This window comes from Neltuma alba, unplaced genomic scaffold (assembly GCF_004799145.2).
Source record: "Neltuma alba isolate B1F8T4 unplaced genomic scaffold, ASM479914v2 tig00010413_pilon, whole genome shotgun sequence".
In the NCBI taxonomy this organism is placed as follows: Eukaryota; Viridiplantae; Streptophyta; class Magnoliopsida; order Fabales; family Fabaceae; genus Neltuma; species Neltuma alba.
The window spans coordinates 456385-475061 of record NW_021635315.1 but is presented as its reverse complement, the minus strand read 5'-3'; the positions used below and the strand labels follow the sequence as shown (position 1 = coordinate 475061).

The following is an 18677-nucleotide window of genomic DNA, read 5'->3' as shown; positions in this document are numbered from 1 at the left end:
GTTCCAACGACTGCCGACACTGGAGCTCCAGCGACCAGCTAGCCAGTAAGAGCTTTGACATTTTAAAAACAATAAATAAAATAAAGAGTAATATAATCATTTTAACAAATTTATAAATACCAAATTAGTATCTTAAAACTAAATTAGGATTTCTCAAATTTACCAGATTTTTTTTCACATTATGAAGTTCATTTATATTTTTTTCTGTCTTTTATCCAATTTTTTTTCCTTACCGTTTTCCCCCGCTCAGCCGCAGTACCTTTTACCGCCTGCCTCCTCATCCCTGCTCTCAGCCTCTCTCAGCTAGCCTCCACCGTCATTCCCTGCTGCGACCTTCTTCACCCCCGGCGACACCTCTTTCAGCGACCAGCGATCAGCCCCGATGCCCTCAATCGTGCTCTCTCGTCGTCTTCTCTTTCTCTCTGATTCCCCACTATAACTTGGTGATTCCCGGCGTTGTCCCATTTCTCTCTCTCTCTTTCTCTCTTTGTTGTCTCTGCTCATCTTGCATCGCACTTCACTGTCCTCGTCGTCTGCTACTCTTCAGTCACTCATCGCCGTCTTGTTGGTCACCCCTGTCTCCTCCCCAAATCACCTCTAAGTTCGTTACCCTTTGCGCTGTAAGTTCCTAGTTCCCTGTCCCTATGCTTTTAGCTCTTCTTTTTAATTGCTATTATTCATTATCAGAAGTTGTTTTAGTTTTGGCTGGCTGATAGAGGTTGGAGTAGATATTTTTTGAGTTCCTGCACAATAGTGGTTAAAATTGTTTATGCTCAATGCATTTAGTAGTGTGAATTGAATTGTTTAATAGATTGTCGTTGAGAAATTTCGAACCATATAAGATATAATTGTGTTATAGAAGTTTTTAAACTGAGAAATGTGTTAATTCAAACTGACTGAGGAATTTGTTTGTGAATACCCTGCAATTTGCTGCCAAAAAAGTTCAGTTGAATATTTTAGAACGTTTCTGTTTTTTATTGGGATACATGGATACACATGGTTATGCACTAGTGAATCTGAAATTTTTAAAACCCTTGAATGATGCTGTCAAGAAGTGTTTGTTCGGTTTCTTTGTCAAAGAATGAATAAAAAAACTGTTGTATATGTTTTAATATTATTGCTTGATGTTATTCAAACTTTGAGAAGTGTATTTCTGAATATGGAAATTGCAAAATGTGAGGCATTGCTGTTGTGTCCCCATAGAATTATGGGGAAAAAAATATTTGTACGCCAATGAAGTTATATGATGTAGTATTGTTCAGATATTTGGAAATGAATGAGTCGTGTGCATTAAATTTGACATTTTAAAGCTCAAGACCGATGAGGACTTGCTGTTTGATATTTTTATAAGATTAATCATTGCTGATAAATTATTTTATAAGATTAATACTTGCACATCAAACTAAATAGAGACTGAAATTCCCTGTTCATCACATCCCATCCCCGTCTCTATATAATGAGTAAGAACCTTGTGCACTAAAGTCCAAGTTCGTTTATTTCAGTATATTCTTGTCTATTCGAGATTGAGATACTTGTGTGATTCCTTTATGAACCCAAGTTAAACTTTCACTGGACAAAACTGCAAATTAAATCTTCTATAACCTGTCTTCATAATTTTGTGATTTGGATGTTGTTGCTTAGTTTTTGAACTCAGCGATAGGACTTTGCCATATCACAAAGTGAGAGCCTTTCCTAAGCAAAATCTTCTCAAAGAGACCAACGATTCTATGATGGAAAATGTCATTTTCTCTTTTGTTCTATGATGGCCCTAAGGAGTAAGTTGGCGCTTTGGGTACCATGTAAACATTGTCAGATAGATGGCTAATCGATCATAACGAAACCTATAACCCAGTTTGATCCTTCATATATTAACATGTTTTAACATTGCTTACCCTGGGTAAGTATTGGTTGCTTATTTGTTATTGAGAATCTCTCCGCAGTTGGTTATATGATGTAGCATGAAAGTGAATTAGCATTACATCAGTGTCTAAGATGATTAGTATTTCATTTTCTTTTCAATTGAACCTTGGGGTAAATGCTTGTTGGAAGAGGAAAAAATGTTTATTCTTCTTTTTCATTGCTGGAAAGTGGAAACTAAGATAAACCATCGATTGGTTACTCATTGATTGAGAGGCTTTATCAATTTCTTAGAAAATTCTTAATGCTATTGATTTATCAGTTATGCTGTTCAAAATGTTTCTATCATATTCAATCATAATTAAGTAATTTTTCTGCTCAATTATTAAATCAGCTATATCCTATAAATTACAAATAAATCTTTGGCTTGCTCTCATTTATTTTTCTTTTCTTTTCTTGATGTGAAATCATAGGTTTTGTATTGGCATTCTCCAGTCAAGAGCTTGGCGTTCAAGCACCACTTCTACAATGGTTTCAGTGATCAACAAGGGCATGGCTACAAGAGCAATTAAAGAAGGGACCAACTCCACTAGAAGCTGGAGGCCAAGTGATATTTCCTTTGCTTCCGTTTTCCATATTTATTAAGATTGCTTTTAACGGAACAAATGTACACGAGTTTCCTTTGTATATTTGCTAGTTTTGGGTGCGTACTTTTTTAATTATTTATTTGCTAACTCTTCAATTGAAATTCTGTATTGGTTGCTATATATAATGTAGTAGGGTATATTGTACATATATAGGTCCTCAATTGATGGGTTAACTTTTTTTTTTTAATTTTTAAGAAATATGACTTATGGCTTCAGTTGCACGACACAACAGAAGCCATAAGTCATGACTTACAACGTCTGTTGGGCACTGCATCACCGGACATAAGTCATGACCTAGGTGTCTGTTCTCATGTGACAGACACCATGCGTATGGCCTCAGTTCCATAGGTCCTGCTTTCGCTTCTCTTCTTTCCACTACACCCCTTCTGCAGTGGCGAAAAGTTATTTTTAACAAATGCTGAAAGCAGTATTTTGCGCTAGGAAGGGTCAGTGTTCCTATTTACAGCTCTTGAGCAGTATCGCTGAATTAGTTTGTATTTTTAATTTTAATGCTTCCAAACACATGGTATTCATGTAACACTACACAGATTCACCTTTTAAATTTATTGGAAGCTTCAAAATAAGAAAAATCAAACTCTAGTATAATGAACCAACTCTGGCCAAATAGTGTCACAAGGTTACACAAGTTGAAATTTTTCAAATAACAATTTAATCATCATCAAACAACTATTTTTTATCCTCTAATCCATATATCAACTTTGAATCAATCATTTTTCATCATAAAACCATTTAAACAGCATCCTTCCATAAGAGTTTTAACCTACAAACACTATCAAAGCCATGGTTAAAACCATCAATAAGATATCATATGCTAGAGAAAATAATCATGCTTTTACCTTGATTAGGGACTTGAAATCACCTTAATTTTCCTTGTTCTTTCTCTTCTCCTTCTTCTCTCTCTCTTGGCCGAATGCTTTTGCTTCTCCAAGTCCCAAGAGTGACCGAAAAGAGTGACTAAGGAGGAGAGGAAGTAGTGTATATATAAACTTGTCATTAACCCTTACTATTTGGTCACTTAGATTACCATTCATTTTTACCGCATCACATATGGCTTCATCCTCTCCCTTCTCCCTCAAGATCATGCCCAATGCCCCCTTTAGGTGTCTCTCAAATTGAATAAAAATACCATCTCAAAGGACACATAAGCACCCATGCACGAAAATCTTCATTTTTTATTTATAATTCCAATCTTCCAATTCTATCTCTTAACAAATTATATTATTTCACTTAGGTCCTCCTCCTCCTCAAACGGTGCAATTTTGATTAGAAGAATGGGGAAAAATTTGGCTTCACCAAGCTTATGATTATTATAATGTATAATCTCACAATATCGGTTAAATTTTTCTTGGATCATGTTAAATCCATTGTCCCCAAAAATTCATTTTCTTGTGCCAAGAGGTTCCTTTTGATTAGGAGAGATTCTCCTAATTTTTTAGACTTTATTTTACCTTATAACTCCTTCAATTAAATTTTTTCCGAGATGGACCTTTTACCTATATAATTTGGCTTTAGATAATTCAAAACTAACCTCTGCCCTCTAGAGGGTGAGAACAATTTTAAAATTTATAATAACCTCTCAAATATTTTCTTTTAATTTTTTCAAAATTATTGAGGCTCCTATATATTTTAAATATTTTCATTTGATGAATTTTTTTAATTAGCCAAAATTCTAAGAAAATACAAAAAATTTCTAAAATAAATTATTTTCATACTATTTTCATCTTTCAGGCATCAAATATCATTCTATACCCTTTATTCTATTTTTCATATTTTTTGAAAATTTTCTAGAATTTCAGGTATACTTTTCCATTTCGTTTAATTTTGACCGAATATTTTGAAAATGACAATCTAATTCCTGATCTGGTTTCAATTTAAAAGTTGTACCGTCTATATTTTTACTACCCTATTTGACTCTCGATCTATTTTATATTTCCCATTTTCATGTTAAAATTAATAAGATGTGACAACTTTAACTGGTGGTCGCAATAAACTTATTTATCTATTAAAACATTGTTGCAAATTAAATTTCTCAGTTCTTCAATGTCTTGTTCGATTTTTTGCAGAGATTCTGATGATTTTTTAGTAGAAAAAGGGGAGGGAGCTGGTCAAAGAAAAGAGGCAAGATGGGACAGTCAAAAGAAATTAGTATGCATGAGTTAGATAACGGGGTGACGGATGAAGTGGAGATGAGGTGGCATTCTATCAATCAACCAAACTTAGCTTAGGATAACCGCCAAGCGATGGTGCTGCGTTTTGTAAATTTCTGGGACAACTTGTTCCTTAAAAAAAAAATTCAAATACTTATAGCTGTTTAGCAAAAACTTGAGGACAAAATCGAACCTTAACCCATAAATCTGACCTGATAGAAATAATTTAATAATTTAGCTTTACAATCCTATGGTCATTTATTGTTAAACTGAACACTTATTCCAAAATCTTAATCCCAAAGTTTACTATGATCACCACAATTATGAGGGTGTCAAAAGAGGTTTCATACTGTTTAAGATTGAAAAAACCTTGTTTTATTAATATGTAAGCTAGAGCTAATAAAAGGGCTAAGAATGGGAGTCTTGAATTGACTTTTAGAGATGGTGGTTAAAATATTTATGTATTTTAATTAGTTGATTTTATTCCTTTATTAATCAAATTTAATGATGTGAAAATGTTTTAATGACATTAATTCACCATTAATTAATTTTTTATAAACTGTTCTTTTAATTGTCATTAAAATAATCTTCAATCACTATTATATATAATTATATTTTTTGCCAACAAATATATTTCAGCCATAATAGTTTTAGAAATAAATTATCTTCCCCACGTCTGAAAACAATCGGCTTGTCCTTGCATAGTGACTGGTGGAGTAATGAACGCTTTAGTTGTGCTTTTGGGATCGCCATTTCTTTAGTTTTTAGTCCATGTTTCTGGAAATTGTGGTCGTGCATATTTTAAGTGAACCAATTAAAAAATGCTTCCAAACAAATCATTCGCACCTGTGCAAGGTGAAATTTGATTTATTTTTTCGTGTTGGGGTAACTACATTAAAATTATAACTCGTCGCATAAGTGTGAATGCTGTAACCCGAAATGATTTGCGACAACTTCAATTTTTTTTTTTAATGTGATGAAGAAGATTGTCTTGTTAGAATTGAGGATGGGCAAGAATCATTTAAATGAGTATGGATGTTTGTTATAATTATTTAGCACAGGTTGGGCAATTTATGTCTACTTTCTGATATATTAATATATTATGGATGTTATTTAATTCTTAATATGGATATTGGTTAAGAAATATAATAGTATTTTAAATTTTAAAACTCAAATTGTAGACTTACTATGGAATATTTCAAGACTTAAAAGTATGGAATGTGCTTTTTAAATATAATTTGAGATTTTTTCATATATGTTATGGGGAGAGTTATCACTTGGATAGGAAAGCCTACCTTATCTAGACCTAACTGGTTAGGACTTAAAAAGTCATCAAGTAGGGGTCCTAACCTACCTAGCTTTTTCTAGGCTTGAAACTCCTACATGATATCTAATGTTTATAAATGTTGGTATGTTTAAAGTGAACATGTAGAGCTTTCCTACAAGTTCTACGTCAAGTTAATCAGATCTCTATACTTAGTTGATTATGAATTTTTGAATTTAAGGCATAGTTTCAGTTTGAAAAGAGAGGAAGTTTAGAAAATGAATAAGTTGTATCAATATGAATTGGATTACACTAGAAAGATCTTTTTCTCATATAAAGGACTTTGAGAGCTTTTAAAAAGAATTTTAGTTTACCTTTATACAAGTTTTCCAAATTTAGTTATAATTTTTTTAAAAGTTTGACAAAAATAGGAATTCTAAATAAATAGTAACTCGAGTCAGAATGTAAATTTTAATTCATAAGCTTTAATTAATGATTTGAATAAACCCTAGAACTTCTGGATGCATAATAAAATTGACAAGCTCCTCCCTTTCCTCCTCCTCCTCTTTCATCTCCTCTATATTACATTGTTCTTCTTTTTTTTTTTTTTCTTTCTTTCTTATTATCATCAATGAAGAGGGGCAAACTGAGGGGGTGGTTTAATAAAGTAGAGGATAGTAATATGGGAGAATCTCATTAAAAAAAGGTTTAAAATTACTAAATCTTAAATAAGAAATCATAACAAAAATATGTTATTATTTGTAAGTCTAATGTTATCAAAACCTGTTAAAATGTTGTTCTCCAACCTAATTTGAGATTTGATAATTTCAATTTTCTTTTTGTCAGAGTCTCATATTATTTAATTCCATCGGGCACGCGCACAACTAAACTTATCTTACAAACTTATCTTTGTTGCATGGGCCAAAAGATCTTTAAAATCAAAACTCATCGCTCGGTCTTTCGTGGCATGTCTTGGGCTCCAAATTTGGGCCTAAATGTGGCCCAATTCCATTTTTGCAATTGGGATATTAAATTTACTATTTCATCCCTTCTTTTTCTATGCTTAATTAACAAGTAAATCCAATAAATTAATTCTTAATAACTTAATTTTTCTTCCTTAATTAACTTATTGATTTTTCAAATTTCTCTAAAATCCTTGGACCAAAAATTTACCTTTAACACTTTTTTTTTCCTAGGCATAAGTATTTTTTTATTGAAGGCAATCATGTTCAAAGTATTGTTGGACACTAAATATAAGTATTTCTTCCAATAAGGATTTGAACATTGATTCGCCATATTGTGAAGGACTACTTCTGATTATTTTTCTTATTTTTTTTGGGGAAAAATAAGCCCTTAATTCTCAAATTTTGCTTTAAAATTATTCAAGCCACTTTTGGGAATTAAACCTCTTCAAAAATTTTCAAAATCCTCCAAATAACATATCATAATATTTGCTCAATCACTCTAAGCCACTAAATAATTTTAATACTTATTTTTATTTTCTTAAAATTTTATCCCAAAATAGGCTTTTTTTTTTTTGCCAATAATTCATTTTTTGTGGACTTAAACTTTAAATAACGTCTCTAAGCCTCAAATATGTCTTGAAAATCTCTATTACACTTTTTTTAGACTTCTCTCTAATTAGTGGGCATTTTTCCATATTTATACCTTTGCTACATCTTTAGGAACTAAGCATTTTCTAAAAACATGATTTTTTTTTGTCAAAAAAACATGATGTTTTCTCATTCAAAAATTGGCATTACTGTTTGAAGTTTGGGAATGGAGACAAAGTTACTCTTTGAAGTCACTCGCAACATTTGCACTAGAACATTTGCACTAGTTTTGACAACACTTTATTGGATATAAATAATTTTTTGTTAGCAACATCATTCACAAATTTTGTACAGATTTTAACTAGGAAAAATAGCAAATAAAAATCCCCAATATGTGAAATTACTAAATGGGTTCCTCAATATAAAAATCGCTTCAAGAGACCCGGTCCTATATTACAAATATGAAATAATAGTGAAATGTCCAAAATGCCCTTCTTTTTCTCTTTCTTCCTCTGTAAATCTCCTTCCCTTTCCATCTTCTTTTCCTCTCTCTCTTCGTTCTTCTCTTTGCTAGTGGTTTTACCGTCCAATGTAATAACACCATCTTTGACAGGTTTATAGTACTTGGAATTGTGATGGTGCATTAGGACAGGATTGGAAGAGGGTTTTAAGGATTATAGAGGAGGTTTTTGGGATTTGAGGGATCTATGAGGAGTTGGGAATAGGGATCAGAGGAGAAGGAGAGGCGGTGTTTACGGTGGGGGTAGAAGGTGATGATGTCAATGGTAAGTATGAGAAGGGGTTGGGTCCAAGTAGTAATGCAACAATCATCATGAAAGTTTTGGAAAAGGTGGATTTTAGTGTAAGTTCCTTATAAATGTTGAAGCTGCCACTGAAATGGATAAGAATTTTGAGCTTGCTGTTGCTACTTGGTAATTAAAGAGGTTGTTAGTTTTAATTTTCATATGTAAATGATTGAGCTGATAGAATAAAATTATATTGAATGCAAACGTGATTTTCCTATCTTTTGTTGGTAGCTTCATAATATTTTTCAAACATTATTTTCTACCACTTTTTGAATTCAAATGGCTAATTGCAAAAAATGGTTGTTGTCACTTTAACACAGAATCTTAAATTCCTATGAATTGCTTATCTCATTTACCTTACTAAACTTGTCATTCGCCCTATTGAACTTGTCATGAATTGCTTATCAGAACTTGATATCTGCTAAAGAAATCTAGAAATTCTGTCATTTTTACACAAAAACTTAAATTCCTATGAATTGCTCATTAGAAGTTATCATTCGCCTTGCTAAACTTGTCATTCGCTAGGAAATTGTGGAAATTCTATCATTTTAACACGGAAACTTAAATTTCTATGAGTTGCTTATAAGAAGTTGTCATTTGTCTTAGTAAACTTATCATTAACCTTACTAAACTTGTCATAAATTACTTATCAGAACTTGTCATCTACTAAAATAATCTGAAAATTCTATCATTTTAACATAAAAACTTAAATTCTTATTAATTTCTTATCAGAAGTTGTCATTCACCTTACTAAACTTGTCATTCATCAAGGAATTGTGCAGATTGTCATTTTAACACAGAATATTAAATTCCTATGAATTGCTTATCAGAAGTTATCATTCGCTTTACTAAACTTGTCATGAATTGTAGTTTTTGATAAGCATGAAGTTGGTCTTCCAAGCCTGAGTGGAGCTTTTGTTCTATAAGTCATAGATATATTATTAGCATGAGATGAGATTGTGAAATAAAGAGAGATTGTGGATAATGAGAGCTTTTATATGAAGACTACTATATTTCCATTACATGTTTTGTAGAAAAATAAATATGGAAGCTCCACGGTTAACATGTTTTCATTTCTCCTATTATAAATCAATGGGTTAGGAAAAACATAAAAGAAAGTCACAGTTCTGGAGAAGAAGAATGAAGTCGAAGGAGAGTAGAAGAAAAGAGAAGGAAGAAGAGAAGAGAGAGAGCGAAAGAGAAAGGAAGTGATGGAAATTTTTTATAGAAGGGAGAGGGAGAGGGAGAGAAGGACAAAGAGAGAGAGGAAGAAAATAAGGAAAGAGAAAGAGAGATGGGAGAAAGAGAAAAAGAAGGGCATTTTAGTCATTTGGACTTCATTTCATAGTTGCAATTTAAGACCTGGTCTCTGACAATAATTATGTTAATTCAGGAACCTATTTCATCATTTCATATATTTAAGGGTCTTTATTTGTCATTTTTCCTTTTAACTTTAATTCATCAAATATTAACAATTTTTATTTAGCAAGTCATTTACAACTCTTTTGTAGATATTAACTACAATTTATTACTTAGTAACCACTTCCCAAAAACACTCTTCCCTCTAGCAGTCAAAATATTCCTCTGGCTCGAGGTCGTTATGGTGCCCACAGGGGTAAGTTGCCAACGAGTTCTTCAGCAAGGGGTCTTAACTTTTCTTTTTTATAAGTGGGGGTATTTTTTTGCCTTTACTAGAATTTTAAAATTCCTTTGTGTGATTGGTTTCCCTCATAAGAATTAGGAAAATTCATATATTCATTATGAGATTTAGCAATTTTGAGATTCTTTATGTATTTTTTTTTCAAAATAAATTTGTTTGGTTGTTAGTTTTTAATTAAATGTTTTAGTAAAATTTGAATATGCAAAAATTTAGTTAAATTATAAATCAAAGGAAATGACATAGGGTGTAAGAAAACATTCTAAATGAATAAGAAAGTAAGTGCAGATCGTAGAGCCAACAATTGAAGTTGCTAAGGTCCAAGGCTCATTGGAGGAGAAATCCACCAAGCATAGAGAATGTCAAAATTTAGACAAGCTTGCATGAGAATCTAAAGACAACCACGAGTAGATTTGTTAATATGAAAATTAAGAAGCCAAAAACTGTAAGGTGAACCGTATAGATCATACCACTAAAGGGATTGAATATCACATCCCGTTAATTTTAACCTTAGAAATAAGAAATATAAAATAAATCATGGGTTAAGTAGGGTAACCAACAGATAGACAGTATAACTTTTGAACTGAAACTAGAGCGGGACCAAACTATCATTTTTAAAATATCTTGTCAATATTGAATAGAGTGGGAATACATAATCAAAATTCTAGAAAATTTCCAAAAAAATCATGGGAAATAGAATAAAAGGTATATAATAGTATTTGAGACTGAAAGATGAAAATAAGATAAAAAAATAATTTATTTTGAAATTTTTTGTATTTTCTTAGAATTTTGGCAAATTAAGAAAAAATTAAGTAAATTGAATTATTTAAAATCTATAGGGGCCTCAATAATTCATGAAAAAATTTAAAAAATTATTTGAAAGGTTATTATGAATTTTAAAATTATTCCCAACCTCTACACATATAGATGTTAGTTTTAAATTATTTAAAGTTGGAATTATATCGATAAAGGGCCTGATTTCAGGGAAAAAAAATTCAATTGAAGGAGTTGTAGGGCAAAATAAAATTGAAAAAAAATTAGGAGAACGTCTCCTCATCAAAAGGAAGTTATTGGCATAAGACAATGAGTTTTTGGAGGCAGTGAATTCAATAGGATCCGAGAAAAAGTTAATCAATAACATGAAATTATATAGTGCAATACCATGAGCTTAGTGGGGCCAAATTTCCCCCCATTCTTCTAACCTATATGACGCCATTTGAGGAGGGGGAGGATTTAGATGGAATAATACAATTTGTTGAAGGATAAAATTAGAAGATTGAAATTTTGAATAAAATATGTGGATTTTTATACATGGGAGCTTATTTGTCTCATGAGATAGCACCTTCATTCAATTGGGAGGCCACTTAAGGGGTGCATGTAGCGTGCTTGAAGAGGAAGAAGAGAAGAGATGGAGCCAAGTGTCCTATGATAAAAAATCAATGGTAAATTAAGTTACCACATAATCAAGACTTAGGGTAGTTTTATAAACATCATCTCCTTCCCTCACAAGCCACTCTTTTCGGCTAGTTTGAGAGCTTGAGAGGCAGAGTGGTTTCGGCCAAAGGGAGAAGAGAAGGATGAAACATCCTTCCTTTAGCCCCTTAGAATACATATTCGGAAGTGTTACTATTCAAAAAATTCATGAAACAAGACCATAGATTGAAAATTTACAATTAGTTGTCAGGTACTATTCATTGGTTAAATTCTAGATTTTTGGTCCAACTTTAAAAAATTATAACTAATTATAGAAAAATTGTATTGAGGTTGTTCAAAATTCTATTTGAAGATATTTCAGTTCTCTACAAAGAAAAAATATAAAAATGAACTTAACCCTTACCAATTTATACAGTTTATTCGTTAAATTTTACTGTTCATTTGGTCAAAACTATACTTTTCAGTTTCCCTGCCCAAGTTTGATCATGCATAACTCTTAGCATACACATCTATTTTAAGCAGTCTACTATTTATTTTAAAGCTCAAGATGTGTATTTTAATCATGTCAAATTTCACAGGTAGAATCAATCATTTGCCTCACTTCCACTCTGTTACTATTTCATGGCTCCTTTAGGAATGCTTTATCATGGTCAATTATACATGCCATCATCATTATTTATCATCACATAACATTAATGGCATGTTTATATCATACATTAACATACAAGTTATACAATTTAATATAGTGAATTGCTTCAATTCTTTTCCTCTTTCTATGCTTCCACTTCATGTATCTTTTGCTTGATCATTATCACCTATTATGGTTGATTAAGGAAGATGAGATTCGGAAGAATCTTAGTAGTAAACATTACCATTTATATGTTGGAAATTGTGCCCTAGGGGCCAATCATTGTGTTATGAACATTGTTGATTTATGAATTTCTTAATTATGTTATCATATTATTTGCATGTTTACTGTGATGACTATCATTGGATAACTCATGATCTTATCCTAAATGACCTTGGTCGGTCATCTATGTGGGAGCAGAGATGAAATAAGACCAGTATGACTTTGAAAATGTATAGAGATATAAATCAAAGTCATAGGCACATGTAAGAGTGCTAGATGTTGGACTGACCCGCTATGAGAGAGCTGCATGGGTTAAGTCATAAGCTTCTCTCATATACAAACCATGTCACTATGCCCTTTGACCTGAGATCATCATATTCCTACATGAGAAATGCTCAGCTTTGACCTAGCCAAAAGTCACTTTTGACTGAGTGATCATAAAGACTATGTTCAGGCTTACTGGTTTTTCATATGGAGGAACGTGAATGGTCAAGATGGAATTTGTCCCTCACATTCGTAGAGAGACACTACTGGGCCCCTCGATGAGTGAGTCTGAGAAATGTATGGCCATACTATAATGGAAAGGTAGTTCCATTTCTATACTCAGACTACTCAGGGATCGAGAGAGTAACGGTCAGGAATAGGAGGATGACATTCTCCATGCCTCATCCATGACTAAAATGTCGTGTGACAAAAGGGATGTGATATGGTTGTATGAAAGGTTACATCGCTCCTCGATCCTCATATGATTTGGGTAGTCGTGATGTCTTGCTAGAGACCGCTTACAACTTGTGAGTCATTATAGTAAATGGCCCATTGCCAACTTCATATGGGCCTACAGGGTCACACACAAAATAGCCCAACACGAGCTATGATGTCCAGATTCATTGAATCTAAGATATGTCCAGATTTAATGAATAATCTAGGGTGGACGTGTATATATATATAAATTCGCGTGTATATATATTATATGATATAAGAGATATTTATAAGATTTGATTTATAAGGATAAATTAAATCTATATCAGTTTTAGATTGATATGGTATAATATAATATCTCAAATTTGATTTATTAGAATAAATCAAATATAATTCCGTCATATCTTTATTTTGAATTAAATGAATAGGTGAATTAAATCTGTGAGACGGATTTAATATAAACTGTATTTATTTAATTGATTTCTTATCAGATTACACAATATGTGATATTGTATTAATTTCGGAATTAATTTAGGATTAATTCCGAAATCCAATATCCTTAGCGTCTTATATATATTTGATAATAGGAGCTAGGGTTTTTGTGTGTGGGAGTACAAAGGGTTTACAGATAAGAAATAGCCAAAATAGAGACGGTGAGGACGGATTCTCAAAACCTAGAAGGACAAGAGGCGCTAGCACGTTGTTCGTGATTGGAACGCTGCTCGTGTGGATACCGGTAGAGGAAGCCGATCTGAGTTGTTGACTTCTCACGATCGAAAAGAGAGCATAGGCATCCCGAATGTCGGAATCCCCGAGCCACCAACGATTCGAATATCGCAGGTAACACCTCTTACTACTTGACTTAAACACAATCAGTAGATCCAGGCAAGGGATTGGAAAATTTTAAAGTTATTTTTCTGCTGCGTGTCTTCCAATTCCTGACATTATACATGCAAGATGGATGCAAGTGTATACCATATTTACTTGATCTAGCTCATGCTTACTTATAATATGTTCTCATGCTCAATGTTTTACATTAACATGCATGGCCATGAAAAACATTAAAGAAATAGAGTATCTGTAACATCCAAACTTTTGGGACTAGAAGTTCCAGAGATGGCCTAAATTAAATAGGCTACCAGACCCCTGTGAACAGAAGTCCCAAAGATGATAAAGGAAGTCAAGCAGTTTCAGGGACTAAACTGCAAAGTAAAAGTTTTTCAGGGGCTTCAGTATAATCAAGGTCAGAGACTCCAGTAAAGTCTCGAGGGCCTAGAAAGAGAAAAGAGAGTAGAAACAGGCCAAGGGTTAAGCTAGAAGCCTCAAAGAGAGGATTATATGAAGTTAAGTCCAACTAAGGACTAAACTGTAAATTCCGAAAGTTATGACCAACAGGGATAAAAAATGAAAGAGTATACAGAAATTTCTAAGAAAAATCCCAAAAATGGGAAATAATATTCTAAGGCTCTTCTGTGAATAGAAAAGGTGAAAATACCCCTGAGGCAGCTTAAATGGAATTTATGAGGTTGTGACCGGTAAAAAGTGTACCATTTGAGGTAATTATTTAAAATAGCAAGAGACCTCAAAAATGTATACAAAAATGAGGTTAAATGGTTGAAAGGCTGTACTAATTTATAAAATTAGTCCCACAACCAAAAGGCCAATGGAGTGGCTTTAATAAATTAAAGAGCCGGTTTTGCCGATAAAAGGGTATTTTAGTAAATGAATTTTATGCAAGGCTTAAAGGAAGTGTTATGGCCTAAGAAAATTCATAGATACTCTCTAGAATTAAAGGGAATTTATGGATCTAACAGAAAATAATTACAGAGGCCAGAGCACTGTAATTATAGAAAAGAAGTTAAACCCGGAGTAAAAGTGCACCGATGAAGTGTTAATCAGAGTCTTGCACTTTACTTGGCCCACAAGTCACCACTTGTCAAGCCTTTAATGGATGGCAATTAAAGCTTTCCAAGTGTCAAGCTACTAATGGAGAGGATCTTGACTTTGGAATTTAATTACATTATGATTTAAGTTAATTAAGAGAAAAGTTTCAAGAAGGCTTAGGCATTTGACACTTGGACTTTCATTAAATGTGGTAGATGCAATATTTTGAGAGCACTAAGGAGCTCATCTCTCCCCTAAATCAGATGAGAATTTCGTCCAAGGCAAAGAGGAGAGGAAAAGAGAGGGTTTTGGAAGGATAACCAAGGAAAGCTATCAACTTTGGTCATCAATCAAGGATTCAAGGTGAGATCTTGGTTCTAGATGTGTTCTTGTCTTGTTTTCTTCTCTTTTAAGGTTGAAAAATCTGTCTTCTCTCCCTTTTGATGGCTGGTCGAAATGGTTGATGAGTGGGAAAGGGAGTTTGGTTGTTAGATCTTGCTAGAACACCTCAAAGTATGGTAGATCCAAGTGGATCTATGTGGAAATTGGAAGAATTACGTGCTGATTTGATGCCTATTTCAAATTAGTTACTGTTCATATCTGATTCTAAAATTTGTATGCTTGTATTACACTCTGTGAGCTTTAAATCCATGGGTAGAACACTCCATTTGGATATGTGTACGATTTATGGTGATTTTTCAAAATTAGGGTTTGAAATCTGGAAACAGTGTTGAACTTTTAGGAGATTGTCGAGTTCCGTACAATTCTGGTACTATTCGGCGTAGAAGTGGTTCCTGAAACTATTTTTCCTTTAAATTTAACTTAATTATATTTCAGTGAGACTTGGAAGCACTCAATTTGGAGTTTTATAGATTTAATTATGAATTTTCAAAGTTGAGAAAAAAATTCTGGAGATTCTGCGTGAACAGTACCCGTGAACCAAAATTTCTAGATTTGATGTTCTTGAATTTAAAGCCATCTAAAGTGGTCCTAATTGATAGGAAATGGATCTTAAGGATGGAAATAATGAGATTTATATTAGAAAAGCTAGAAAGAAAACCTAAGAGTAAGAGAAAGGGGTTGAGGTTCAAGAGAGCTAGTCTTAAACTTTATGTAATCAAGTGGTCCTAATAGATTGTATGATCATTATGACTATGTTTAGGACCTTTGAAACATCCAAGAGGATATTTGATAATGTTGATCGAATGCCCACATGGTTGGAAAGTCAAGGGAGTCAAAGGAAAAGTAAGAGGAAAGCTTGAGGTGCAAGGTAGTGAACTTACCTATTGTCATTGCTTGATATGGTATGCTTGTGTGTTGCCGTGTACATGTTATTTGCATGTTGTTGTGACATGTTTTAGCTGCTGTAATTGCTATTCATGATGAGTAGATTATGTCTCCATGGCCATGCATCAAGAAGTTAGCTTTGAGCATGCTAGTATGTCACTAATTAACAAGAGAATAAACAAGTTGCGTGTAGTGCATGAGCATCCATCTAGCATGATTAATACGGTATTGTTTGCTATTGAGATTCCCCCGAATCTCACCCCCTCCCTAACCAACCATTTAGGTCAATCAATGATGGGCACTAATGGCATGAGAAGCAAGGAGAAGAAGTGGAGAATTATTAATGCAAATGATTGATATGAATATTCAATGTATAATTCTCCTATGCTGTAAATTAAGTTATGAATGCCATCAATTCAATGTATATGCTTAGAATTTTTATGGCATGAATGAAATTATATGAGTATGAATGAGAAAGATTAAGCCCATGTTATGTATGTCAAAGTAATAAAAAGAATTAAAGTAAGGAGATGTTAAGCGATAAAACGTAGGTCCTGAAGTAGTTAGCTTTGAGCTTCAGTTTGACCTATCAAATGAATGGTTTAAGTCACAATATTTGGCATACTTATAGTGCACATCCCAAGCTTTAAAATGAGTGATGAATCACCTCATTTGGATGTGTATACGAAGAGATATGAATTTTCAAAGTTAAGGCGCAGAATCTGGAAAGTCCAGATTTTACCAAATGAATAGTAATTTTAATCCAATAAACTGTATGTTTTCAGTGAGGATGAGTTCAGTTGAATATTTTTCCCTCAAAGAGAATTGAAAGAGCTTTCTGTAGAATTTTGGAACACCTCCATACAATTTTTCTAGAATTAGTTATGATTTTTCAAAATTGGATCTGTAATCTGAAAACTGGATAGTGAACAGTAATTTTCTGAAAATTAACGTTTAAATTGAAATTTTTAACTTTTAGACCATCCAAAGTGGTCTGAAATGGCTCTAAAAGAATGCTAAGGTATTATATAAGTAAGGTGTGACAGTATCTTACTAGCATTTGCATCTTATATCATTTTAAATAACATGATATACATCAACATGTAAGCATGCATATCAAGCACACAAAAAAGGTAAGTTCACTACCTTTTATCCTTAAACTTTCTTCTTTCTCCTTTTTGCTTCCAACCATTAAGGTTGCTTGCCTAACCTTTACCATTCCTTTTCCTTGATGTCTCATGGCCCTAAATGCATTAACACATCATTACCATTCATTCATTAGAGTGATAGTAATCAACAACATCAATACTTTATTTTCTTTGAGCTATATTAACTTCTAACTTTTTGAGCTTGATTTCCAACCTTTCTAAAATTAATTTCACATGCTATTCCCCCCACAATTTTGCATTAGAATCCATTTGAAACCTCAAAATTATCAAAATCAAACTCTTTCTTACTCAAACTGATTTGGCTGAACATAGGGTCTTAGCACCCAAAATTCTATTTTTCAATTCCAATGTTTCCAAACTTATTTTCTCACTTATACCCTACATAATTTTTCATTTTAAATACATTGGAAGCATCAAAATTATCAAAATCCAACCCTTGCTCCAAAAACCAGCTCTAGCCGAAATCTTACTTAAGTTACATAATCATGAAATTCAACCAATTTCAACATAAAACTACTTGATTTGTGTTCCTTTCAAGCCTTTAAGTATTATTCTAAGATCAATTTCATCTTCCCTTATACTTAGAAATTTTGTGCACCATACCTCTCAAGGGTTTCAAGCTCCCAAAAACTATTAAAATCGATAATCAAGCTCAACAACAATAAGGGTAGTGAAAACTATATCAACAACTATAAACATATCTTGTTTTAGAACTTGATCTTGTATGGGATCACTTAGTCTTTCTCTTCCATTTTTCCTTTTCTCTCTAGAATTTGTTTTGCAAGAGTTTTCCCATAGTTTTCATAGGCTTAGAATGAAAATGAGGGGAGAGGAGGGATATTTATAGAAAACAAGCTTGAATCTTAGCCCTTGATCTTATAAATAGGTGGCTTAATCTTAACCATCAATCTTACATCTTTGTCTTGTAGCGACAAATGTCCTTATGAGATCATGCTTACCTCATCTTGTTTACATCATGAAGCCCCATGTCTTTAATCTAACCGTACGCGCGTCTTGCATCTGACCGTACACGCATCTTACATTTGACCGTACACTTGTCTCTTGCATGTCCCTTTATCATTTTGGCAGTAAAATAGGGAGGAAATCGGTAAGAAATTCACTTAAAATGCAGCCCTTAGGTATTCCTCCACCCATCTTGTTATTTTGCACCATATCGGGTACTTTTTTAGGTCCTAACTTACCCAGTACCACTAGAACATGTTCTGGCACCATTTTCTCATCTCAAATAGGTCCACATGGCATTATATAACATGTATAAAGAGAAAGTGATGCTCTTCCTTGTTCTTCCATTAAAATAATTAATAATATTTATTTTAGAATAAACTTGATTGAATTCTTTCTATCGGTCCACGATTCTGAGAATATGTCATTAGGTATCAAT

The 18677-nt window shown here is 32.9% G+C and overlaps 1 long non-coding RNA gene across 1 annotated transcript; it reads left to right on the top strand.

Annotated features, from left to right (window-relative positions):
• The first annotated feature begins 320 nt into the window (after positions 1-320).
• On the top strand, positions 321-2649 carry LOC114756448 (uncharacterized). The gene is made up of 2 exons (XR_003741457.1): positions 321-620; positions 2331-2649. It is a non-coding gene; the product is annotated as an uncharacterized LOC114756448 (long non-coding RNA).
• Positions 2650-18677: the final 16028 nt, after the last annotated feature.